Below are 25,512 nucleotides of genomic sequence, written 5' to 3' on the forward strand. Positions count from 1 at the left end.
GAAATGATATCTCCAGTTCTAGAGAGAGTGCGTCGGCATTCCCACGCTCTCTGATTCTAGTGGCCCCTTGGTGGCCCACAAGGTCGTGGTATGCAGAGATAATCAGCCTGCTAGCGGCGAGTCCTTGACAACTTCCTCTCTGCAGGGATCTCCTCTCTCAGGCGGGAGGAGAAGTGTTTCATCCGCTCCCAGATCTGTGGCGCCTTCATGCTTACCTGCTGAGAGGTTAAACTTGATTGCTAAGGGTTTGCTACCTAGTGTGATAGTGACAATTCAGAGCGCTAGGGCCTCATCTACTAGAGGCTTGTACGCTTACAAATGGCGAGCCTTCGAGCAATGGTGCCAGGACCGCCACATTCTCCCATTTCAGTGCTCCATTGTGGATGTTTTGAAATTCCTGCTGGAGCTGCTGGATAAGGGCCTTTCATTTTCGACAATTAAGGTTTATTTAGCAGCCTAGCCAGTCTCCAGACCTCAACCCCATAGAAAATCTGTGGCGGGAGTTGAAAGTCCGTGTTGCTCGGCGACAGCCCCAAAACATCACTGCTCTCGAGAAGATCTGCATGGAGGAATGGGCCAAAATACCAGCTACTGTGTGTGCAAACCTGGTAAAGACCTATAGTAAACGTTTGACCTCTGTTATTGCCAACAAAGGTTATGTTACAAAGTATTGAGTTGTATTTTTGTTATTGACCAAATACTTATTTTCCACCCTGATTTATGAATAAATTCTTTACAAATCCTACCATGTGGATTCATGGATTTTTTTTTCACATTCTTTCTCTGAGTGTTGAAGTGTACCTCTGGTGCAAATTACTGACCTCTGTCATCATTTTAAGTGTGAGAACTTGCACAATCGGTGGCTGACTAAATACTTTTTTGCCCCACTGTATCTGCTTGTCATATTGGCTTTGACGGGGTGACACACTAGGTGCACATCCCCAAGCCATACGTTTTCTGAAAGGAGTTCGCCGGCTGAGGCCCGTGCTTATGTCCAGTGTCCCTGCTTGGGACTTGTATTTGGTGCTGGAGGCCCTTTGTAGCCCCTCGTTTGAACCCATTGAGTCTGTGGATATTAAATTTCTTTCATATAAGACTGCATTACTTCTCGCTTTGGCTTCGGCAAAGTGAGTGGGTGACCTTCATGCGCTCTCTGTGCATCCCTCCTGCACACAGTTCTCTTCTGATGGCCACAAGGTCATATTGCGTCTAAATGCTGCCTATTTTTCCAAGATCATGCCTTCATCTTCTAGCTCAATGGAGTTTGAGTTGCTGAGCTTTTGCTCCCCTCCTTTTGCATCTGAGGAGCAGAGGAGGATGCATTCTCTTCGTCCAGTGCGTGTGCTACGCACCTACATTGAGCGCACTCAGAATGTGCATTTATGTGACCAGCTGTTTGTCTGCTTCGCTGATCCAAATAGAGGTAGAGCTCTGTCCAAATGGAGGCTGTCCCACTGGATTATAGAAGCTATCTCACTGGCATACAGCACCGGTGGTCTTGCTTTGCCCCACGGGGTGAGAGCTCATTCCACCAGGGGGATGGCAACCTCATGGGCTCTTTTTAAAGGGGTGCCTGTAGCTGATATTTGTGCGGCAGCTAGTTGGGCATCAACGCACACTTTTGTGCAGTTTTATCGGTTGGATGCTACAGCCCCTTCGGTGGCTCATGCTGTCCTTTCTGCTGGGTCTACCACTCACTAAGGATGTGGTGGTCCGATTCCGGTTTGGTGGCTGCTCTGTGGGGCGTGTATATATGTCCCATACTTATGTGTTGTACCGAGTGAATCGACTGAAAGGGAACGAATAATTATGTCTATAACTTCTGTTCCCTGAAGGAGAGGAACGAGGTACAACACAAGGTGGCCCCACTGAGCAGTTTGGCTTGGTGAAGAACTGAGGGATGACTGTGATGACAGCGGCTATATGTGCAGGCAGGGCCGTGCGCGTGTCATCACACGTCATCTGCCTTAAAGGCGTGATTAAAGGTTTCTTCAGCCAGGACACGCGAGGGCGTGATATCCCATGCTTATGTGTTGTACCTCGTTCCTCTCCTTCAGGGAACAGAAGTTATAGACATAACTGTTCGATTTGGAGTCAGCGGAGCGGGGGGCTGGCTTACTGGGATTAAGCCCGGGTCCTTTTTTCAGAAGCATGGAGTCTTTTGGAGTGTAATTTGTTAGTTAGATGCCTGACTGACAACTGTATAAAACAAAAACAACACACAAAGCACAGAGCACACCGTCGTAAATTCCCCCTAATTTTGGTATGATCCGAGCTCAGGCACTAGGCGAATGAGCACAGCACCCATGTGAGTGAGGGGGGAGAAGGTGCTGCCTGCCAGTTTGCTGCCAACAGAGGAGAGCTTAAGTTTGACCAGGTACCAAAGTAAATCATTCGTACTGTACAAATAATGTAAATATGACGGTGTATCACAAAAGATTGATATCAAACTGATCACTTGGTTGCGTTACTTGCTCTTCGAGTGAATCAACAAATGGATAAATAAAAAGCCCAACGACAAAGCTGATTTTTTTAGAATCTTAGCTTACATTTCATATTTACAGTTTTTATCCTCCACGGCTAAACAAACTCTCTAAATCGGTTTCAATTGTGTACTGATGTGCACAACAATGGACATAAGGAGCTTCTTTCAAAGAAACAACTCAGGTACATATTATTTTATATATTATGCTTTGTATGTTGTTCAGTATATCTATGCAAAACAAGAGGAATTTCAATACACAGTGGTATATTCACAGTTGAAACCAGTTGTCTATATACACTTTAGGGGGAAAACATAAAAACTATTTTTTTTTTTTACTGTTAAGCATCAATTTAGAGTAAACTTGCTTTGTTCTGGATAAATAAATGTTGAAATATCTTTTGAATTAGTTAAATGTCAGAATAAAAAGAGGGAGCTGTCTATTTTAATCACTTACATCAAATTTAGGAGTACATATACACTAAGTTTATTGTTAATTAATAAGAAAACTCCAGACAATTCCATTCTGAGCTGAAGAAGCTTCTGATAGGTTAGTAGAGTCCATATGAGTAAATTGGTGGCACACCTGTGGACGCATATTAGCCAAAACACAGAGCCTGTTTCTGTGACGTGGGACAAATCGAGAGATATCAACCAAAACACCTGGAAAAGAATTGTGGAGCTCCATAAGTGTGGCCCAGTTTTGAATACAAAATACAAAAGTTAACAAATATGTTTTTTATATTTATCAATCTAAAAAAATAAACATTTAGTCTGATTTGATGTTACAATTAAAAAAGTGTTTGTGTTTTTATCTGAAGAGTATGTAAATATCTGGTTTCCACTGTATATTTGATGATGTTGGTGTTTGGCTTGATTGTCAGCACAAAGAGGGAGAGAGAGGAGAATGAGGACAGAACAGAGATGGAACAAGAGCAGGTGAGACACACATGTTAGTCAAATGGTTGTTTGCCAAAACTCATCAGAACATGTATCTAGTACCTAGTGTAACTTTTTAGATACCATTTGTTATTTTTCAAATTCTATATTTATTAAGTTATGCAGGCTTATAAAGGCTAAATAATTATATAAACTTTTCTGAATCTAAATAGTGTACTTTGGTAGAATTAAAAAATAAGTGTAGTGCAGGTCTATGATGATTTTTAGTGCTACTATCATCTAGTTTTGATTCTGGTTCTCTTTTGGTTAAGTCCTCAGTAGTCCTGATTTTGAACTGTTGTAGTCCTGTTTTAATTCCGGATCAGTTCTGGGTTTGGTTGAATTGGGGTTTAGTCACTGTGTCTTGATACAGCCCAATTAAAAACTAGTTTAAGGTGATATTTATTTTTTCCTATATGAAGACATTCTTTTTTGAACAAAACTCAAAACAGAGCCTTATAATCTTTCAGTCATTTCTACCCTCACTTGATTTCCTTTCGCTACTCAGCTCTCACACAGTGGCTCAGTTATGCTCCAATCCCTCCATATTGTGGCCAATCACATGCGAGGATATAGGATAATATCATTATGTGAAAAACAGAGAGGGTGAGAGACGCGACGGACGCGCCTAGTCTCGGATTAGGCGGTCTTGACTACAAGTCTAGCACAACCTCACGTGTCTGAATTTACAGTTATGTTTTGGTATATATCACCTTGTCTTTGTCTTGAAGTGGTCATGTGATTGGCTTACCACGACTACTTTATTCTTCCTCAGTCAAACAGCAGCACTCATGAGATTGTTTTGCCCCCTTAGCTCCAGGTGTTGTGCTAGAAAGTGATCGGGAGGGCGCGCAGCTGCTTAAGGCCTTGTGAATTGTTTCTTGTTTCCTGTTTTATTGTGAAGGTCCGTGTCTCATGTGAGTGAATTCAGTTTTGCTTCCCCTGTCTCCTCTTGTCAATTACTTCCAGCTGTGTTCCCCACCTGTGTGTAATCTCCCCGTGTTCTTCTGTGTGGATTCAACTCGTGTCTACTCATGTACTAGTTGCTGTTCTGTCTGTAAGTCTCCTGTGTATTCTCTGTGTTTTCCCTGCCATCCACCTTCTTATGCATCTGCTCACCTTCCTTCATGTTTGCTGTTTAGTAGTGATGGGTAGCTGAGGCCTTGTGAACCGTTTCAGCACATTCCCCAAACTGTATTGATACTGTGTCGACACAGCGTTGCTGTTTTTCTTCATACTGACACCTGCTGGACCTTAAATGTCACTGCTGGTAACTTTCTTGAGACTCACAACAGACACTGATTCAAATACCTAGCCATACTTGTATACACTCTAAGGTATTGTACTTTCCATGGAATCATTTTATATCTTTTATATTTCAAATTTTATAGACATCTTTAAAATATATTGTGAATGACATTAAGTGAAAATTAAAATAAAAGTATTGTGAATGTAATATTACCCATTTAAATGTAATTGACTCAGAATCTATTATAAATTTTTATTCACAAAAATAAGTTTATCCAATGTTTTTGCATTCAGTCTATTGCTGGTTTTTTTTTTTTTTTTACACTATTTCCCCATCTGTGCCTGTGAGCTTGAGCTCACAGGCACAGATGAAGCTGGGGTACACAAACTGTAAAGCCAGGTGGAAAAGGTTGGGATAAGATGTTTTGCAGCACGTTAAAGGATAATGCTGAACTTGCCTGGAACAGGTGACTGCTCTGATGAAGGCCTAGGCTGTGGCTCAGATGTTGTGTGGGCAATTACTGCAGCACACTCCATTTTCAGGTGCCTCACTACACTTGGAGGAACTACAAAATCCGAATGTTTTAAATCTTGGGTCTAAAAGTGTTGAGAGGGTCAACACACTTAATGACTCCAGATTAGAAGCAGTGTCTGTGACACGACGCCTAAGTTGGTCATGGAGATGGGTGGCTGCTTGTGTGTGGAGATGTAAAGAGTTCTTCTTTCTCATCATGTAGCCGTGACAGCATCTGATATGTGCTGTTCCAACATGTTGGTACCTCGTTGATAAGTTTGAAGATGGGCCGTCCCATCTGCTGCTGCCCTTGAGCAAGCTTTTCTTTGGCTGTAGTGCTTGATCTGAAGAATGATACGATTTGTCTCTTATGGATGAAAGTTCAGGGATTTGATCACATGATTTTTTGACTAATAAATTGAGTTTGTGTGCAATGCAAACTGAATGTCGAATTTGGAGAGTTCTTGTTGCTGCAGTCATGTTTGGTGCTGCATTGGTAACAAGACACCTTACCTTATTTGTGATCCTCCATCATGCCCGTTTTGAATTGGGCCAAATCGCCTGCAGTGTGACTTTGTGGAAAGTGTTTCACACCCAACACAGATGTACACAGCTGCATATTCTCATTAATGTAGTGACAGGTAAGAGCCAAATAAGCCTCACAGGCACAATACTAAAGGGTTGGCAGTCCTTTATAATAAAATTCAGGACTGCCTGGTTCACAACAGTCTTCCTAGGTGCTTGATTTTAAAATGATAAAACACATATTAATAAAAAAAAAAAAGATGATAAAGCTGCTCAATGTCTATATAGGCCTACCTCTGTTCATTCTCGGTGTGTTTGTCTCCTCATTTTCATGTTTGGCTCTGTAATGCCTAAACACTGAGGAGGTGCTTTTGTTTGTGTAAGAAAGCAGAACAGATGTGACATTTAACCTGCATAAAATGAAATAAATAATTCACACTGCAAGTCACATTGCTGTTTTTCCTATTCTAATAGGTTACACTGAAACAAAGGCAGACAAACAGTTACATTATTTGCAGTTAAAAGATCGAAATGATCCCACACAGCAGAAACAGAGATTTGTATTTTTTTTTAACTTTGCGAGAGTAATTTTGTTTTTTGTTTTTTTGGTGGTGACTCATTCCGTTAACAAATGCAGATGCGGTATCTTTTAAACACAGTTTGGCGCCTTGGCAATGAGTGATACAGCAGCTGTATCGATCACGTGACTTTTTCTTAAAGCGACACACGCACCGATACAGGCATCGCTAGGTGAGCTTGATACATGCGCCGGTGCGTCAGTGTTGCTGGACCCATCACTACTGTTTAGTAGTTTAATTTTTCCCAGCTTAGATTATCTTTAGTTCTGTTTTGCCATTTTTCACCTTGTGCTTTACTTTACAATAAACCACTTTCATCTCAGTGAGTGCCTGCGCGTAGATCCTGATTAATTTTCTCCACACGGCTCATCCCCTTGGCCGTAAAAGGAAATCAGAATGTGCAGAGAATTAGTAAAGATGATAAAAGGGCAACTATGAAGAGTGGAGAAGTGCTTGGTCCAAACGACATACCTGTGGAGGTATGGAGGTGTGTAGGAGAGAGGGCGGTGGACTTTTTAAGCAGGTTGTTTTACTCTAACTTGGGCAGTGAGAGAACGCCTTAGGAATGAGGATGTGTACTGGTGCCAACTTTCAAGGGGAGGAAGAAACTGCTGACGAGGTGCCAAAACATGTGTAGTGTTTGTCTTATCTTCTGATGGTTCTTACTTTATCTTATAATTAAAATAACTATACTTGGGATGGGCAGGCGGTTGTTTTCATGTGTCTGTTCATTAGAAACAACAATGGTAAAACCATCATCTACCTCCGCTGACTTGTTTATTTCCCCACATAAACATTTCACATTAAGGACGGGTAGAGTTTGGTGTCATTAACATAACAGAGAAAATTGATATTAAATGTGTAGGAGAGATGACCAATTGGAAGTAGCCAGATAAGAAATGGCAGCGGTCCCTGAGGACACCAGTAGGAAGTGGAAATGGCTGGAATTAGACATTTTTGAGTTGAATTAACTGAGTGCAACTGAAGAGAGGACGAACTAGTTCAGGTGCGTGTCAGTAATATCAAGTAAGGTTTGTTATACCTGCATCATTTATATTGTTAAAACTCTAACTTTGATAACAGAGTTAATGGCAAGTTTTCACATTTGATTTTGATTTTAATCCTCTGTAGACCGCTATCTTCAATCATGTTATCATTGTGAGTCTTAACCAAGTGGTGGATTAGCCTCCACGTCTGAAAAGCATAGAGTGGAGTGAAAAACAGAAAAGTCAGTGATGTACTAATGTAGCAAAAATAGGAAACATTAGAACTGTAAATGTTTTCTTCCTTGTCTGCAGATTAACAGTCCACAGGTTGGGTGCTCGCACTCTGATTCGTTCCCTGGAGATGAAGGAGAGAGAGCTCAGAGGACAGCAAGATGGAGGAGTGAAGGAGAAGGTGGTGCAGCTCAGTGTGCAATCAGGAGTGAGCAGTTCTTTCACTGCCTTCATTGCTGCCAACAAAGACAACGGAGAGGCAATCCACGGACCTCTGCACCGCAGACATATTCTACCACCCTGTGAGGTTTGTTTAAAGCAAAAAAAGCAATACTATGAAACTGTTAATAGCAGGATGTCAGAGTCAATAGAGAGGACTCAAAAGAGCAACTTCAAATCAAACTATTTATGTAGTAGGTGTTTCTTTGCCAATGTCTTTTCCCTGCATTAGAAAGTAATAAGCCAAGTGGAAGTACAACACACATCTATGCATTTCTATAAAAACTGACTCTCTCTCTCTCTCTCTCTCTCTCTCTCTCTCTCTCTCTCTCTCTCTCTCTCTCTCTCTCTCTCTCTCTCTCTCTCTCTCTCTCTCTCTCTCTCTCTCAAAGCGATGGCTGTCCATTCTTCCTGTAAAAGGTGTGAATATAAACCTGAATGAATGGGAGTAGAAACTGTGTGTGTGCGCATGAAGACATGCTTGTGTCACTGAGATTTAACAGATTTTTGTACGTTCACGTAGCCAAGTGATAATCATATTTAATAATCATTGAATAGTAATAATGTTATTGAACAGGTTAAACATTTAGATATTACAAAAAGTTGCAAAAAAATAATACACACAGCTGTGAAGTCAGCTGCACATGAATAACATTAGTACAATGACAACTTTAATCAGAGTGAGTTCAGAAGATCCAAAAGTGAGACACTAAAAACAAGCTAATGAAAGCAAAAAGTGACTTTGAAAAATTTATTTCAAGGAATTAAAACACTGATAGGAAAAAACTAAACATGAGGAGAATGGCAATCCTGCAGCGACCAATCAAAGAAGACTGTAATGGCTGCATTGTAAAGAAAGCTGTTGGTTTTTTTTTTTTTTTTCGTTTTTCTGAGATATGCAGAGTTTTAACGAACAATTTGAACACTATTATTCTTTTACATTATTTGTTCTCAACAGAGATGGGCAGTAATGCGTTACAAGTAACGTGTTACTGTAATCTGATTACAGGCACTTGCCCTGGTGGCCATTCTTTCAGTGGGCATTTCTCAACAACAACTACAAACACTAGTGAAGTGAATGGACATTTAATTAAAAAATGAAACATTTAATTCAATAATTAATGGCATATTTAATTAATTAATTTTGTCACCTCACTGTAGGGATGGGTACCGGTATCATGGCACCGGTTCTGACATAAACGGTAGTAACCAGACCGAAAAGCAGCGCACATTTCAGTGCTTTATTTCGGTGCTTTTTATCATCATCATCATCAACTTTATTTATAAAGCACTTTAAAACAACCACAGCTGACACAAAGTACTGTACATTGGAACTGTAAAATAAAATTACATGAGATATAAATAAAAAACAAATAAAAGAAGAGTGAAATCATTAATTAAATAACTACTGCATTAAAAAAGAAACTAAGTCTCACTGAGGTTAAAAGCCAAGGAATAAAAGTGGGTTTTTATTCCTGAGATGTCACACACTTTGGATTCCAGCCAATCATTTTACATTTGCAAGCATAGTAGGCGGGGCCAGGTACGTACGTTCTTTTAGAGCAGAGCTACAGATTAAAAATGCCCAAGGCGAAGCGGTCAAAAGTCTGGCTGTACTTCACAGCAAAATATGCAAACTCAGCAGCCTGCAACAAGTGCTTTAATCATATATATACATATATACGGTATATGACAAACACACTTTTATTAAAGAAAAAATATTTATAGCTTTCATCTCTCTTATATTGAATACTTTTATTGTTTTTATAACATTATTGTTATTATTTTATGACAGGATTATGATAAAGAGTAGCTCCACATTGAATTTTATTCAAGATGACCGGCTGATGGGGAAGAAAAGTAATTAAAGTGATTTTGGTTTTTGGTGCCAGACAGGCTGGTCTGAATATTTCATGAACTGCTGTGTGATTTCTGCTGTGACATTTAGATGTTAGGGTCAGAACTTAGCACAAAATGACATGGAAGCCTGGATCCATCCTGCCTTGTATCAACAGTTCATGCTGCTGTTGCTGATGTACTTTATATCACTGAGGACCATCTGAGCAGTTATTTAAATGCCGTTGCCTGTCTGAGTGTTGCTGCTGACCATCTCCACCCCTTTATGAACACAGTGCACCCACCTTCAGACAGATGTTTCTAGCAGGATAAAGTTCCATGTCCCAAAGTTTAAATCATCTCAAACTGGTATAATGAACATTAAAAGGAGTTCACTGAACTTAAATGGCCTCCACAGCCACCAGATCTCAAAAGAAGAGTGTCTGTAAAAGTCTGCAGCAACTGTGTGATGCTTTGCTATTTAACTCACTGACTTACTCATTACCCATCATGACTCATTACACTGCTGGGGTAATGTTTCTGCCATTTTCTGAATGTAATTTTACTAATTATTTTATTTTATTTTTAAGATTTAAGACTTTGCAGCTGTGGGTGTACAGTCTTCGCAGTCTCACATGAAAAGTTCTTAAAAACTTAAAGACTGGAAACAAAAAGATCAAAAAAGGAAAAGGTTCTTTGCTGTCCAGGGATGTCTGAGAAACAGAAGAGTTTATTCCACTTTGACAGTTATTATTATTATTATTATTATTATTATTATTATTATTATTATTATTATTAGATTTGATTCCTAAAAATATGAATATTTAGGGACCCTCTGCTCTACCTGACTGTAGCTTATAATAAAAAGCACTTAGATTGCTCAGTTAGAGTAGAAAAGTGTAACATAAATAAGAAACGTTCCATTTACCAGTTCGGCGTCACAGGTGTTGGTGAGTGAGCTGGATGAAGTAACTAACAGTGCAATGATTTCTGCTGGGCAGCTACACAAGTGTGCGTTCTATTACACAATGGCTACAAATAGAGTAAAGCCCTACCTTAAATCTGCTGATAACATTCACTGAACATATCCTCCTTCTCTAATTCTTTAAGGTCTTTATGCGTGTGCTTTCAGTCTTCACGTGTCAAGTAGTTGACACAGACAAACTCTGACATCCAGGAAATGCCAACAGCGAAGAAACAGCCGAACCAACAAATGAACAAATTCTTCCTTCTCTTATTTTTCAGTTCATGCATCCTTGATTTCTTTGCTCTCATTTCCTTGAACCTATCAGTGTATCTTAGCTCCTCCCACCAGAGAAGTGAGCAAGTGAAGCGAGAAAAACATGTAGAGCGGAGCTAAGAGGCTTTTAACAATATCAGACATCCTTGCTTTAGTCGTTTTAAAGCAATGCCAGTTAAATATAGCACATCCATCGTTTCGTTACAGCAGAGTATACTAAAGTATTTGGTTGGGTCCGTGTGATAAGTGAGACTTTTAAGTCTGTGCCAGAGACAGAATAATTCTCTCATCCAGGAAATACTGAATGCAATTTAACAGTTAAGTTAACACATAAACAAATTTTTTCCCCTCTTTTTCATTTTTTTTGGTTTCTACATCCTTGATTCCTTTGCTCTTATTTCCCCAATCATCAAATTGCAGCTCAGTCCCTCACACATGACAGGTGAGCAGACAAGGTGAAGAAGACATGAAGAGAAAGGAGCTAAGACAACATATATTCATGCTTCTGAGCCATTGAAGCAAAGTCAGTTAAAAATTATGTTTGGCACAGATGCTGCTGTCCATTGTTTTGTTGCAGCACACTCCTACATATTTACAAAGTCCTGTTTCCACTCCCTGTTTGTTATGTCTCTTTTATACATCCATCCATTCGCTTCCGCTTATCCTTTTCAGGGTCGCGGGGGGCGCTGGAGCCTATCCCAGCTGTCATAGGGCGAGAGGCGGGGTACACCCTGGACAGTTCGCCAGTCTGTCGCAGGGCTAACACACAAGGACAGACAACCATTCACACTCACATTCATTCACACCTAGTGGCAATTTGGATTATCCAATTAACCTATCCCCACAAGCTGCATGTCTTTGGATGGTGGGAGGAAGCCGGAGTACCTGGAGAGAACCCACGCAAACACGGGGAGAACATGCAAACTCCACACAGAAAGACCCCGGCCTGATGGTGGAATTGAACTCAGGACCTTCTTGCTGTGCGGCAACAGTGCTAACCACCGTGCCACCGTGCTGCCCCTCTTCTTTTATACATCATTAGTAAAAACACTTTGCTCAGGATATAGTAGATCCTCCAGATCTCCCCTTTCCTGATGCATTTTAGAGACTCAAACATGCTTCAAGACGAAGAAGAAGAAGAAAAGGGCAATGAACAGATAAATGAGGAAAAACCTAAGCTGTTGCAGTCCTGTTGTTCATACCTGTTTTAGACAGTAGGGTGAGCAGTTTAATCCTTCACCTGTATTTAGTAGGGGTGCAACGATACACAAAATTCACGGTTCGGTTCGGTTCGATACTTTGGTGCCACGGTTCGATATTTTTTCGATACAAAAAAATGTTCATGCCTTTTTAATTTGTCATTTATTAAAATTATAAATATATATTTTAACTCAAAAGTACAGTTTTTAAATTTAACCCTAACCCTTGTGCGTGTTTTTTATTTTGACAGCGAATGCGCACCTGCGGACCACTTATGTGCAGCCCTGGTTATTTAGCTCATCATATCGCAGCCACAGAAATTATTTTGTCCATGAAACCATAAAGCTGCACTTTCTTTTTGCCTTATAGTCTGATTTGTCATAACTTCTCCGTTTTGTGGTAAGCTTTTCTTTGGCTGTCACTTCTTCACCCTGACCTGTCTTATTTGGCTCAGCAGAACTAAAATATATATCCTGCTGCTTTTACACACGGACTCACATAAGCTCAGCGATTCTCTGCGCGATCAGCCTCTCACATGTTTAAGCTTGCTGCGGGAGATTTCACTTGTCATGTTTGCATAGTAAGCTAACGATTGATAAGACGATGTCAGAGGAATTGGTGCACAAATTATCATCACTCACAGATCAGTGCTGTCGCTCTCTATACGCAGTTCGTGCGATTGCAAACTGAAAGCAAAAAACAAGCGCAAATTCAAACGCGATTTCAATATGTCACATATTGACAGTGGCTCACCGATGCCAATGACATAATTACCCAGCTACATTTCCGAAAGAATGCAAAAGCATTGACATATATTTTTCCTTCCTACAATAGCCCGACGGGCAGGGCAGAGATAGATTTTGGTAGCCCGACTGGAAAAATCGCTAGCCCCAGGACGTCGGGCTAGCGATATTGCAAGCCCTGTATCTGATTGAGGAATCACTCATCTTTGGAAAAGAGAGTTTATTACAGAGAAATGTCTCTTTCCAAAATAAAAGCTATACTATACGCTTCTTCTGGGCTATATTCTCAGCAGCATATTAAACATATCAGGTCCCCATAAGGAGAATCATGTGCTAACGGCTGTCTAAATGACTCGGCTAAAGTTAGTAGCATGCTTGCTTGTTTTTGTCTGCTTCCACTTGTCTTTGCACTTGGATGATGTCGGCGTAAATGTGCAGTCATATTCGTTGTGTTCCCACTAGTGCTTTCAGGTTAATCTCGTTGAAATGACCTTAACGCCACAACACGGCAAATCTCCGTTAACGAGCTACCCCTGATCGCCCGTGCATGGGGCTAGACGGCTAACACACTAGCTCCCACCCATGTAATTGAGCATTGCGTGGCACATCCAACATACTGTTTTACTTTAGTCCATGACGCGCCTACCTTCAGGGTCATACGTCACATGAAAACCAAAATAATTCCAAACGCCAGATCTGAATGAGGGTGGGGGAGGTCCATGTTGCAAGGAGAGCTTAACTTCTGTCTCGCTAGCTTGCCCTGCGCTCTTCCTTCTGACAATGCTGTCTGTGTTGAGCGCTCAGTGGATCTGCGCTCGACAGTGCAGCCTAGGCGGAGTAGTCGAACGCAGATTCACTGAGCGCTCAACACAGACAGCATCGTCAGAAGGAAAGTTGATAAAATAAATTACAAATGTTGTATTGTTCGATACATATGCGTACCGAACCGAAAGCACTGTATCGAACGGTTCAATATCGATACGAATATCGTTGCACCCCTAGTATTTAGGTATAAGAGAGCCATGTATGCTTTGAGAGATCAGTTATTGTGATGGATTGTAGTTGTTGAACTTGGATGATGAAATCATCTACTTTCTGCAGGGTTAATGATCACCTTCTTTGATTTCTCAAGTGCATTGAAAAATGATTCAGCTGCTGCTAGTGAGAAAAAACTACAGTAATGTCAGTAAACACCACCTCATGGATCACTGACTGCCTGACAGACTGACCACAGTATGTGAGACTGGGCCGAGCTCTCTTTCTGATTTAGTGATGTGCAGCAGGAGCTCCACAGGTGGACAGTTCTGTCCTGGACTTTATACACTCAGACATTCAGTACAAGTCTGAGTCAAGACACCTGGATGTATTAGTGATGGCAGGAGGAGGAGTGTGAAGCGCTGGTGGATGATTTTGTGATGTGATCTGGAAACAATCATCAGCTGGGGAGAAGTACAAGTACCTGGTACATGTAGTACATGGAAAACAGGCTGAACTGGAAGATCAATACAGAGGCTGGATACAAAGGAAATGAACAGACTTTTATCAAGTAGCGAGAGCCTTCAACATGTGCAATGCTGTTTCTGTAAGGCAGAATAAATATGTTGATCATTATTAAATCATTTAGAAGAGAGAGACTTAATGTTTAATGCTTGGTAAAAAGTAAATGGCCTGTATTTGTACCCAGAAAGGGTCATCTGGGGAAAAGGAGGATCGCATTTGTCGGCCGCAGTTGTCGGAGCCTGTGTGTACTTGTGTGTGCTTGTAAACGCGACAATGGCAGAGGAGCGCGGCTAAAAAACTTTTAAATATTACTTTTTCTGGGTCACAAAATAAACTTTTAAGATATTTTCAGGCGAGGATGTAGCTGTGTAATGCTCAAATATGTACTTAATTTATCAAAACATCACATATTTGCAAAAATGCTCCGACGTTTTTGGAGACATCTATTTTTTTTAATGCTTTGAGGCAGCTTTTGAACATCTGTGGCATCTATTAATGTCAAATCTAGCCTTTCTTTAACAACATAAGCAAACTGCTTTTGTATTTAACCACTTTTCTGTTTAATTACATTTTAAATAATAATAATAACAATAGTATTTATTTTGTTAAAAAAATGTGTTTAAAAACAGGTTTTGTTGTGAAAGCTATAATCCAGATTAGTGGCCTGTTAAATGGATAAAGTCTAGATTGGCTTTATACTTGAGAATAGCTTGCCCTCCTAAAGAATTAAGTTAAATTCCAGAGTTGAATCGTAAGAAACATTATGTTACATATAAACCCTGCCATATGTTAGATCTGGTCATTTTGCTTATTAGAAACTTTATATATTGGAAGTTAACTTTTAACAAGCATGTAATGATTATATTTAAATTAGGTGGTCTTTTTTTAAAACACATACATTTTTAGGCCTAAACTGACAGTGCCAATACCACACATTCAGACACAGTAGTAGATGGTGTTTTTAATACTATATGTGTTAGTTTAATTTGGTTGTATGTGGTCTACATTGACCTTCTGTCTTGTAAGTTATTATGACTGCACAGCCATTAAGGATCAAATCAGGTTCTAAAAAATGTTCTGTTCTTTCTCCCTCTGCTTGCTTCTTACTGTCTTTGAGGCTCGGGACCAGCACTCCTGCTGTTGGACAGAAAGACATCAACTCAGTGGTAAGTGTTTTGGTTTTCCAATATATTAGCAATTGTCATTGACATTTATAGTAATCAGGCTTAACTTTAATCATACTTTAGATCAGCCTGTTTTACTTATTGTTTTATTTGTGCTTTGGTTTGAGGAAGTTGTTTCTTCACTAATCTTTTCCTGTCTTCTGTTATTAGACTTGAGATATGACTGCACTATGCTGTTGCTGTTGACTCCAGTTAATTCTACAAGACATACTGTGTAAGTAAACAAACAACAACAGTTTGTTCTGCATTTCTTGAAAGATCACATCCCCCAAACTTAGTTTAGAGGGTCTACACTGTATTTAGTGAAGTCTGCAGGTTTTCTAACAGCAAACTTTGTTTTGTGCCCAAATCATTTTGCACATCATTAGAATAAAAGTTATTAGCCATGTTTGCATAACCCTTTTTAAAATGATGCTTTCATGACATTATTGTATGTTGGGTGGTGGTCACGGCTATCCAGACTGACAAGTGGGACATTGAATGTCACCTCCCCGGTGGGGAGGGAGCCTGAGATTGTCTAAGTTTGAGTCTGTTCTATACCAAATGCAGGGTAAAAAAAATCTTTTAAGAAAGCAATTAAGTTCATGTTCCAAAAAATATGATTGTTTGCTTGCAGGACACCAGGAGAGATGAGTCCTCCATCACAGATGGTGTGGTCAGTGAAGATGGTCGCCTGCAGGTTCAAGCTCATTGCATCTCCAACCCACATCCACTGCCACTGTACTTAAGTTAAAGACTTTCTCCTACATTTGGATCACCTCGATCCATGATAGTCATTCAGGCAGTAATGCCTGGACTGGAAACAAGCCATCCTTAAAATAATACAACATTCCAGCTCCTGTGTTGGAATGGAAAACAAATGTGTTGTTTAAATTAGAGACTGCACTTGTGACAGAAAAATAAATATTTTATTTTGATTATATAAGTAATTTATGTACAAAACAAACTTGTGGTAGGTCTAAACTTATTTTCTTAATAATTAAATCTGAGACTTTGTTTCATTGTAAGATTATAACAGTGATGGCAATATAATTGTTTGTTGTTCAAGAGAACAGTGTCCAGTATGTTGGCTGTTATACCTTTTTGCATTTGAAAATAAAAGTTGGGCTGATTTTAACATCACTACAAAGTGTTGTTAATTATTTTTAATCATATTCAGGTTACCACAAATTGTTTTTTCATTTGTTGAACTTGAAATGTTTGTTAGTAGGTAAACAATTAGTATTGTACAGTCAGAAATATCAAGTTATTCTTAATACTGCAGACTTGCAATGAACAAGTTGTATGGGCAGAAATCTGTGCCATCAGAAACTGAATTTGAATAAGTTAAATTTGAATTTGAATTGCTCAGATTGAATCTGAATTGTAACTTGAATAAATGCTTTTGAAAACTGAATTTGAATTAGTCTAATTTGAAATTGAATTTATGGTTTGAAAATGATCATCACTAAATTGAAATTGAATTTTATATTTTGAAAATGAATTGATTTGCTTTGAAACTGCATTTTATCCTTTAAAAATTCAGCTCTCGAATAATTTCAGTTTCACTTCTCACCATTCAGTTTCAGTTCTACAATTCAATTTCAGTTCCAAAATTCAGTTTTTTGGAACTTACATCCGGTTCCGGTTCAAGCGCAGATTAATAGAGCTACGTTTTACTAGCGGACCGAAAGTGTTACCGACGGGAATCTACAGCGTCTTGAGCTGAGTTAAGACTTCAGAAGTCATTCGTCATGTCGAATGACCAGCGGATGAACTCTCAAGTTGGTAATAAATGTATTACATGTATAAGAACAAGCGTCATGTTAACTAATGATAGCCGTAAGGTAACTTTTATGCTTATTGTAGCTGTTAGCTAAAAACGCTAATTTAGCGTAGTTTAACCTGAATTCAGCTTTGACAACAAATATGATCGACTGTTTCTAGTAGAATTCCAAAGTTGTCATCTTGGACCCTCTCAGAGTACCCCCTCTGTATGCTTGCAGAGACCCCTACAGTAGGGAAACATGCAAAACCATCTGTCCTCTCTGTCCTCTCTGTCCAAAATGTCCATCTCTGTCCATCCTCGAAGATGCCAATGTTCACATTTTGGACAGAGAGGACAGATGGTTTGAAAGAGGAGTGAAAGAAGCCATCTATGTCCACTGTGAGCGACCATCTTTGAACAGAGGCGGGGGTTTACGACACCAACTCTCTGCCATCTATAATCCAGTTTTGAGATCCCTTCCCAGACGCCTTAACGCCCACTCACATCCTGGGCCATCTGATCTCAGGAATTCGCATGATAAGGTGGGGCCAGGTTTCACAATGAACTCACCCGAAACTCTGACTGGTTGGGACCCACACCCAGTTTCACACCTTGGCTCAGGCGATTAGAGGATCATCAGGGGGTCCTTTTGTCCCTCTGTGGGGGGAAACTCCCACTAGGTTTATATCTGGGACTCTCCACCATTTGACCTTAGAACTGAAGAAGCTTCTCGGATGAGAGGTGAAACGTCTTCAAGTAACTTAAAGAAGTCCAGACGGTTTTCTTTGCAAGCTCCTTTGACTACGATGACCTGGATGACTGAGAACCTACACAGACAGGTACAGTGATATTTATTAACAGCATGTAGAAGTGTTACTTCTGATGCATAGAAATCCCACAGTGGAAATATTATTATCATCATTTCCAAGAGTGTAATAATTTTAATTGGAATGAAAAGAAAAGCAGAAGATCGATACCAAAATATGCAGTATCGCACATCACTACCCACAATGCATTGCGGCCTGCCGTCAATCCCGAAGCGCGCTAATTTTGAAATTACACACCACGTGATTACGTTGTGCAGCTGAGTCACGTGACCGCACAGCAACAAATCGCTGCAGATCTGGGTAAAGGGGGCGGAGCAAAGTGTATGCGCTGGAGAGGACTCGAGCAGAGAGAGCTGCTTTTTCGTGAAACGGGAGTAAAGTAGTAAACCTACAGGATCATATACAACTACCTACTTTTCAATCGATATCTGCACCGCTGTCTCTTGGATTGTAGCTGGATCTGTTAACTGTGTTTGGAAAGGCTTCTAGCTTAATCACAGAGTTCTCTTGTTTGTGGGCTCATCTAAAGGTAAGCACGGAGCTAACTTTGATGTGGTTTTAGTTTATGTTTTTCTCTGGTGAGAATAATAGATTGCTTACTATACATTGACGTCAGGGAGACTGTAGAGTTTGTGATTGCTTGCAATATTATAATATGGCGGTTGCTAGGAGGTAAGAATACATATAGCAAAAATAATCTTGGAATATGAACAAAAGGATGGAGTGCAGGGGAGGAGAACAACCAACCCCCACCCCAGGACATGAAGCCACGGGTACAAGCCTGGGGGAGGGCAATCAGCCTTTAGTGGACAATTATGTTATGAAAAATGACATATTAACTACTACAAAACACTGACCTTTGTGGGAATGCTTGGAGCAGACTAACATGTGAGCTGGAGTGTTCTGCGACGTTATATTTGTCTTCGAATGGTGTGAAATGTGAAAGCCTGCATGCCATAGTTTGCCCTAGTGCAGGCCCGGCCCTAACCAATCTGGCGCCCTAGGCAAGATTTTAGGTGGCGCCCCCCTACATCGGCAGTATAGTGTATGTACTCACAAGAAACCGAATAGCTTTGTCTTTGACCTTTTTTTTTTTTTACTTAAAGAAAGCAAATTCACAATCAGAATAATTAACAAGATAAAAAAATATATGAATAAATAAATGAATACAAAAAATGAATATATGAAATACAATAAATTTTACATACATAAACACAATAAAACGTGTCAACAAGTTGGATAAAATAAATCAAAAATACAATATAAATAAGGCACTGCACAAAACAAGATATTAAATAAACCAGTATGACTTTAACAACTATATTACAAAAAAGGGGATCCTACAGAGTTCTCTAGTTGTGCTTTTTAATACTGCATTAACTAGAATGACTTACAAATTACTGTACACCACCCCCTCATCAACCTCACATGACCTGCTACAGCCTTACTCTCCTAGTCTTTCTTGCAGCAAAGTCATCTACAACATCATCATATGACAACTGATTTGAGACCACATGATTTATGCTTATGATGGAAAGTCCACTGAGACATTCTTGCATCATAGTATATCTCAGGTAGGTTTTAATGAGTTTGAGCTTAGAGAAGCTTCTTTCAGCAGCAGCCACTGTAACAGGAAGAGTGGCAAAGATTCTCAGAGCAACCCACATGTTGGGGTAAATTTCTGCCAGCTTCTTCTCATGCAGGAAGGTCAAGAGTTCCATGTTTGTCATGTTCTTTGATGGCAATGGTGGGAAATTCTGCATTTCCATTGCAAGTTCTGTGCCATTAATGTCCGGCTGGCTGTCATGGGTCAGAGTAGTACTCAGTGTTTGGCACTGCTGTAGCAGCTCTTCTTTTTGTAAGTTGTGGAAATTGAGGAGTACTCCAAACTTGTCATTCACCTCTCCAAGGTTCTGAAATCTCTCATCAAGTGAAGAGATGGCTGTATCCACTACCACATTAAAAAATGTGGTTTCCATTTTTTTAAGTGCATCTTGTATGGGCTCATCTGGAGACTCATAACCGAAGTGCCTTTTGGTGGTTCTCAATCGCTTTTGTTTGAGTTCAGCCTCCACATTCATTTCTTCACACATCTCCTTTGCCGTTGTCTGTGCATCAGAAAATCCAGTGTTTCTGTAGCTGGTGAGGGAATCTTTGGTTTTCTTCAGCAAGTCGACAGCCACATCTAGCTGCATGGAGGGCGACTGCATGAGTTTACTCACATACTGGATCTTGCTGAGAATGTCATACCAGATGGCTGTACAAATGCAAAAACGATAGGATCCAATCTCCTCAGCCAAAGACTGGGCTTCAACTCTGACCACAGGGTCTGTAGCTGTTTCCCTCACCTCCAGAAGAGCCTCTCTGACTTGCCGAGCCTGATATCTGACTGCCTCAATGCTTTTTATCCTGCTTTCCCATCTGGTCTCAGCCCATGATTTCAAGGTGGTTTTCACATGTTTCAAGAGAACACCCCACCTATGGGTGGAGGCTGAGAAGAGCTTGAATAATTTTCCTAAATGCCCAAAGTAGCCAAGGGCATCTGGTGAGCTTTTTGCAGCATCAGCTACTACCAGATTTAAAGTGTGGGCACCACATGGGACCAAAAAAGCTCTTGAGTTTAGCTGAAGCAACCTTGCCTGAACACCTTTATTTTTTCCCTTCATGTTGGCCCCATTGTCATAGGACTGTCCTCTGCAGTCTTCAAAAGGAATGTTAAGCTCCTCTATCCGTTTTAGCATGAGAGTTGACAAATGATCTCCTGTTGATTCCTCTGCAACAAGAAAGCCCAGGAAATGCTCTTTAACTTGTGGTATGCCTTCTTGTGACACTATCCTGACTATGACAGAGAGCTGTTCCTTATGACTCGGATCAGGTGTGCAATCTAAAATGATGGAGAAATACTTTGATGTTTTGATATCTTCCACAATGCGTTTTATTATTCTTGAACTGATGGTGTCAATCAGTTCATTTTGGATTGTTTTTCCCAGATAATGTATGTGACTGCCAGCTCCACTTTCTACTCTACTGACATGCTGCTTCATCACTGGATCAAATTTGGCCATAAGCTCCACTTCTTTCAGAAAATTGCCATTGTCTGGTTTATTTAATGTGTCTGTGGACCCCCTGAAAGCCATGTTTCTTTCAGCTAAGGACTGAATTATTGCCACCAAACGATGTAGAACTTCACGCCACCTTTTTCTCTCAGCCTCAGCAAGTGCCATCTCTTGTTTATCTATTGTGAGTCCTTTCGCAAAACAGACCTCCAAGTCCTTCCATGTTGCCATGTGAGCATTATGCTCCTGGCTATCCTCATGGATAGGGATGGGTATCGTTTAGGTTTTATCCGATACCGGTGCCAAACCGGTACTTTTGAAACGGTGCCGGTGCTTAAACGGTGCTCAAACCGGTGCTTAAAGAATGGAGAACACAAAATTGGTCCAAAAACCTCTCATGTTCAGCTGTTTTTTGTAAAAAGATAACAATGTTAGCCTTTTCTGCAGCTATGGGGCATATATGGTATCACTCTTGGCTGGAAGCAGTGCTTAAACAATGGAAAAAACACAAAAAACACAGGCTGCTGAGTTTGCATATTTTGCTGTGAAGTACAGCCAGACTTTTGACCGCTTTGTCTTGGGCATTTTTAATCTGTAGCTCTGCTCTAAAAGAACGTACATACCTGGCCCCGCCTACTATCCTCGGAAACGTAAAATGATTGGCTAGAATCTAAAGTGTATCACAGCTCAGGAAAAAAAAGCACCGAAATGTGCGCTGCTTTTCGGTCTGGTTACTACCGTACCGGACACCGGTACCCATCCCTACTCATGGACCTTGAGCAAGTGGCTTGCATTTTTCCAGTCCTTCAGACCTTCCCTACTCAGTTTGTAATCTCTCTTGGAAAACATTTTGCAGCAGAAGCAGTGCAAGCTATCCTCTTTTTTCGAATACATAAGCCAGGTTCTTCTCACCTTTTCCCCATTGATTAAGAGTCTGTTAAAATAATCATGCTGACACCTTCGCCCGTCTTTCTGTTTCGGGAATGTGAAGTCACTATCAATTACAAATGGACCTCTGTGAACTAACTCTGTTCGTACCTTTTCAGTTAAAGCAGAAGGCCAGTCAGCAGGGTCTATTGGTGCAGCAGGAAGACCGCTTGATGCTGCTGCATCACTGCTGGGTTGTGCTGCTGAGGTGGAGGCAACAGGAACACCGCTTGATGCTGCTGCATCATGGCTGGGTTGTGCTGCTGATGCTGCAAAACTGGTGGGTTGTGCTGCTGAGGTGGAGGCAACAGGAAGACCGCTTGATGCTGCTGCATCATGGCTGGGTTGTGCTGCTGATGCTGCATCACTGGTGGGTTGTGCTGCTGAAGTGGAGGCAGCAGCGGTAGATGTGGTAGATGGCCCAGGGGTGGGATTTAGAAACTTCAACAGTGCATCTGAAGAGAGGAGTATGTGACACCACTGAGTATTAAAGTCTAATAATAAAAACATATGATTCCAGGAATAAAATGAAATGATATAATATAAATGAAAAACCAAAGAGATATATGTATGATGTTAACTGATATGCAAATTAGATTAGATTCAATTTATTGCCATCATTACAGTAAAATGCTGAATAGCAGAATGCAAAGTAACAGTATAATATCATATGAGAATGTTATGTTATGATTATCTTTGACCGAATCACAGCAGTGCTCATATTAAAAAACAGCATTCCCTCTCATGTGATATTGCTTAATTAACATTAATGATGTGCACTTTAACAACTAGACTTACAACTATAATATATACAGGGGTGGAAAAGTGACTATTACCTGCAGGGTAAACGTTAGCTAACCAGAAGGCAATAACAATGTAAACAAAAAAACACCTGCTTAAAAGATGAATACAAATGAGGAATGGTGGGAAAGGTGGGAGTACTGTAATTACTTAACGTTACATTATTATTTTCCATAACAATTTAGCCCCCTCCACAATATTAACTGACGTTAAAACAGTTAACTAGCTATTTATTGATTAGCAATTAGCGAATCATGTAACATTAGCTTAATGCTAAAAATTTAGGTTACTATCACATTCAGACAAATAATTTCATGTAGGCTAACGTTACCTACCTCTGTCTTTTTCTTGTTTCTCCTCCTCTTCTTTTCTCTTTTTTTTTCTTCCCTGGGCACCTGACAGTTTTGGCCTTTTTGACATCTTGTGTTGATTTTTTGATGTGGTGACGTCCAAAAGGAACCATGATACGGGAAGGGAGGGGGCGCACCGTGCGGGGAGGGGGCGGGGGGGGGGTGTAATGTTGTAACAAATAGCTCCATGCCCTCCTGGGTTTTAATTGCACCTTAGAACACACATGCATCAACACTACAATGAGCGGGTGGAGGGAGGTTTGGAGTCTTCTCTCACCCCCGTTCTCTGCGGCCTGCTAGAGCGGGGGGGCTAGGAGGAGTTGGCCGTCCGACTGCGGTCTGGGGTGTGGGGCCTCCCTGCTGCTGCGGAGTCGGGGCGGTCTGCCTCTCCCCACCGCAGGGAAAAGGGTAACACCACCTGGGTCTGGGTGCAATCCCCCCCTCCAGGGGCAAGGGTACCTAGACCCGGTTCGTAGAGTACGCTTGGGGAGTGTGATCGTGTGTACAGCGTCTCTTTATGTCTGTCTCCACGTCGGTTGAGTGTGGAGTAAGTGCATATGAGAGCATGAAGGTGGGAATGGATGTTTGTGTCTGTGTGTGCCTGTATGTCTGTGTCTATATGTCAGGTTGGGTATCAGTCGCCACCTCTCTGGGGACATCTCAGGCCCTCCAAGGTTTGGAGGCCTATCTCCACCCACCACAACTTCCCCTGCCGGTGGCGGACTCCCTCAGGTGTCGGTGCGTTGGTGGTTCTTTGTGTCTGGGGGTGGGCGTCCGGGTACACACCGGCTCACTCCTTGGCGGCCGCTTATTGGGGCTCGCTCGGGCCACTTCGGAGGTGGGGTGCCCCCGGCCTCTCGGCCTGGTGTTTATCAGCGGCTTGTACATGCATGTACATGCAGTGCTGCCGTCTTCCGTTTCAGTCAGTTATTACGCTCTTTAATCCTACTACGTATCTCTGCGTCTTTCGGGCTTTTACAAAGCTTCAAAAAAAGAAAAAAATATATATTTTAGGGGTGCAACGATACACAAAATTCACAATTCGGTTCGATATTTTTTCGATAGAAAAAAATGTTCATGCCTTTTTAATTTGTCATTTATTAAAATTATAAATATATATTTTAACTCAAAAGTACAGTTTTTAAATTTAATGTTGCCGAAACAACAAAGTAATAAAAAAATTAATCTATCTGATCGAGAAATCACTCATCTTTGGAAAAGAGAGTTTATTACAGAGAAATGTCTCTTTCAAAATAAAAGCTATACTATACGCTTCTTCTGGGCTATACTCTCAGCAGCATATTAAACATATCAGGTCCCCATAAGGAGAATCATGTGCTAATGACTTGGGTAAAGTTTGTAGTAGGGCTGGGCGATATGACCCAAAATTCATATCTCGATATTTTTTAGCTGGATGGCGATATAAGATCTATATCTCGATATATTTTTTTAAAGCCATAAAGTAAGAACAAAAAGAGAGTTCTTAGTCAAAGCTGTGTCCCAGATGTCACACAGGCACTTTTATTAACATAGAGCAGATGTACATAAAATTTACTCAAAACTAAATTATGAGCATTTATTAAATAATAATGCTCCATAAATAAAAGAAAACAACGTTGTTTTTGTGCATAACAAAAAGCTCACAATTGTGCAGTCAAAATGTAAACTAAAAGACGCTAAGCATAGTAACAAAGACAGATTTCACAGCTGCTCTGTTCCCAACTTGTACTGCGTGACTGACAGCCTGGAGTTTGAAATCCGCTTCGCAACCACGTCTCTTAACAGGTGCCATTTATAGTCCTTATACACAGTAGGGTAATATTACGTTGAAGCACAGTACGTATCACTCCGCGAGGCTCAGCCGTAATGCTCCGACAATCCATCAAGCGGTGCAGCTCCGTAGCTTACTAAAGTCGTACTAAAACATTTTTTGACAGATTGCTGAGCGCCGTGTTCCACATAAAATCAGTTCGCGGCCATCAAGCACAACCAGAATTCATACATAAGGCGCGCTGTCAACTTTTGAGAAAATGAAAGGATTTTAGTCCGTGCAGCCCCTCTGGGCTGCATGGCGTTAGCGTGGTTAGCTCGTTAGCGTGGTTAGCTAGCTAACACGTTGACGCCGTCCAGCCCCACGCACGGGGCGATGCGCAGTAACTCGTTAACGGAGATTTGCCGTGTCCATCTTGTCGCTTCCTGCAGGTGAAGCGATGGGGGACGAGGAGTTGTGTTCAGTGAAGGAGAGGCGAGGCCGAGTAACATTGCGTAAAGACGAAAGTGGACGAAAGAGAGGCAAACCTGCGGCTCCACAAGTATAATTATAACGTAACATAGACTATATCGATATAAAGGATATTGTCACATCTTATATCTCGTATA

The 25,512-nt window shown here is 40.8% G+C and overlaps 1 protein-coding gene and 1 long non-coding RNA gene across 3 annotated transcripts in view; both read left to right on the forward strand.

Annotated features, from left to right (window-relative positions):
• LOC113012116 (uncharacterized) overlaps positions 1 to 25,512 on the forward strand; it is a 63,499-nt gene that overhangs the window by 17,237 nt on the left and 20,750 nt on the right. The window contains exon 1 of one of the 2 annotated variants that reach the window (XM_080299847.1): positions 18,289 to 18,528. The exons of the other annotated variant lie outside the window; for it this stretch is intronic. The gene's annotated coding sequence lies outside the window, so the exon portion shown is untranslated. Of the gene's footprint in view, positions 1 to 18,288; positions 18,529 to 25,512 lie in introns of those variants that run through there. 2 annotated transcript variants of the gene reach the window in all.
• LOC145426249 (uncharacterized) lies at positions 10,975 to 16,154 on the forward strand. The gene is made up of 3 exons (XR_013906971.1): positions 10,975 to 15,407; positions 15,576 to 15,639; positions 16,042 to 16,154. It is a non-coding gene; the product is annotated as an uncharacterized LOC145426249 (long non-coding RNA).

Source organism: Astatotilapia calliptera, chromosome 3 (genome assembly GCF_964374335.1).
Source record: "Astatotilapia calliptera chromosome 3, fAstCal68.1, whole genome shotgun sequence".
NCBI classification, from domain to species: domain Eukaryota; kingdom Metazoa; phylum Chordata; class Actinopteri; order Cichliformes; family Cichlidae; genus Astatotilapia; species Astatotilapia calliptera.